The 2242-nt window shown below is 40.1% G+C and overlaps 1 long non-coding RNA gene across 1 annotated transcript; it reads left to right on the plus strand.

The window, feature by feature from the left end:
* Positions 1–615: 615 nt before the first annotated feature.
* On the plus strand, positions 616–2021 carry LOC147903413 (uncharacterized). Its single transcript, XR_015540794.1, has 3 exons — positions 616–752; positions 1326–1421; positions 1750–2021. It is a non-coding gene; the product is annotated as an uncharacterized LOC147903413 (long non-coding RNA).
* The last annotated feature ends 221 nt before the right edge of the window (positions 2022–2242 follow it).

A 2242-nucleotide genomic window follows, 5' to 3' on the forward strand; every position in this document is an offset into this window, starting at 1 on the left:
TTTTCTTTGTGCTTGCAATTCTATAGATGGTGCTTCATCATTTAGCTCTTCAGGCTTCACGTCATAGAACACTCGAATCACCTTGATCAAGTGGTTGCTCTCCATCATTTCTACAAGCTCATCAGAGAGCTTCTATACATTCTACTGAAGATAAGCAGATCTCTTTGCAGCCATGGAGTCTCCACTCGATCGTCTGGCTTCTTATACCACTCCCTACCTTCCCAGTTCAGGCAGCTTTATCCTTAAAGGCGTAGCCGCAGTAATCTTAGGTGGGCAACAGATGCTCGGAAGGAGCCTATACGCAAATCCTTTTCTCGAAAGGGTTTCGCAAGCATCTGCAACGCTGTAATACGATGTTTCTATGGGCTCTCATGAGGTTCCTTAGCTAGTGGAATGGGAATGAAGCATGGGTTTGCAGATTATCTTCACCATTCTCTGAAAGAACGTGGGATCCTTTAAGTTTTAGACCTTTTGAAGCTTCCATGTGACTATTCATGCTGGAATGCTCGAAGAGCAACCATTTAAATGCCAATTCTCATTAAAGTTTACGAAAGCTTGCAGTGGTTTGGGATGAGTTTGGCAAAATGGAAGCGGAACTAGGGCAAGGTGATTCAGGTCTACTATGATGAGAAGCCAGAAGAGCTACAGATGAAGATTAATCGTCCATCTGCACATGATTTTGAGGATAATCTACGGACAAGAAAACATGAAGAAGAGGCAGTCACAAGCTATGGAAAGATGCGTTGTAACTAGTAAGAGTTTGAATTGAGCTTTGCTTTCACATGTGTTTTACTTCCGGCTGTGTTTTTGTATCTCTTGTCGTTTTAGTTCAATAGAACTCAGAATTTCTGACTTTATTTGGGCTCGCTTCTGCTTATCTTTCAAAGCTCTTTCTATGCCACACTTCCCAATTTCCAAACGTAGTGGATGCTTGAGTAGTAGATCTCTAACATAGTATATGTTTCAATATAAGGGCCGGTATTATACGTACTAACGTATGTGCAAAGATCTCAATGTTAGACATGAAGGGTTGAGCTACCACAGATAGGTGTTGACGAGTCCCTGCAAAATTCTTGTCTTCACCCTTTCAAAAGGGGTTCTCCAGATTCAGATTTTCAGGAAAATTTGTAAAAGCTTGCCATGGGCTTCTTAGCACCATAGGAAAAAAAGGAGAGCTATTATTACGCCAGGGAGTACAAAGACAATCGTGCTGGCAGTAGCTTTGAAGCTCTCAATGCGGATGAGTAGCAAAATGTTTCTAGACGTGGCTTGACTCTTGATCGCAGACAAGTGGAGTGTAAAATACTTTTGGGATGGTTTTGTAGGTGGCTGAAGAATTGGTATAAGAAGCTGATACAATTGTTTCCTGGACATGCATGTGGAATGATGATGGCTTGCAACAGGCGTTAAGCGATAAGCAGGCATTTTTTCATCTGTTCTCAGCACAGGTACAATGATATAAGGAATTGAATATGATTTTTATGAGAAAAATGAGAATCTGTAAACAAATCATTTTTGCCTATAGCTTCACAACTTGTTTAACAGCCCCCTATCTCCATTGGAGATAGGTGTCTCTTAAGTAAATAATGAATGGTGATAGGAAAGAACAAATTGTGAAATGGTTTGGTTCGTTTTGATGATGGTAAATAATGAATGGATGAAATAGTTTGGTTCGTTCTGATGATGGTAACTACTTTTATGACTGATGAGATGAAATAGTGAACTCTGAGATGATGTTTATGGCTGCAGGGACTTGATCAAATCTGTGGACTTGCCACTCCCTTTTTTGGGATGCAGATGTAGTTTCCAAAATGCCATCATTCCCAAAAACCCCCCCTCCTCCCTCCTCACAGTCATATGCCCCCCATGTCCTCCTCATTTGGGGCTCACACGTGGGGGACATCGATTTCCAACATGTAAATACTAGCACATTAAAAATATGTGAGCATAATGTGATCACATTGTTGTATGGAGATTCATCATTGAATTCACATCCTTCTTATGTCCAGAATTCTATATATTTTAAGCCCTACTATGGGTTTCGTTTCTTCTTGTTGAAAGCGAATGGCTTAGTTTAAATTTAGAAAGATGCATGAATTATAATCAAGAGGTGTTGTTAACCTAAAAAAGATCCCTACTCTAATATCAAGGGCCATAACTCGATCCTCAAAGAAAGACATCATATTGAAGTTATGGCATTTGAAAATGTGAAAGATGAGTTAGCTGCACTTTGGAAAGATAT

This window comes from Dipteris shenzhenensis, chromosome 3 (assembly GCF_047967505.1).
Source record: "Dipteris shenzhenensis isolate YYH24624 ecotype China chromosome 3, Dip_SZ_1.0, whole genome shotgun sequence".
In the NCBI taxonomy this organism is placed as follows: Eukaryota; Viridiplantae; Streptophyta; class Polypodiopsida; order Gleicheniales; family Dipteridaceae; genus Dipteris; species Dipteris shenzhenensis.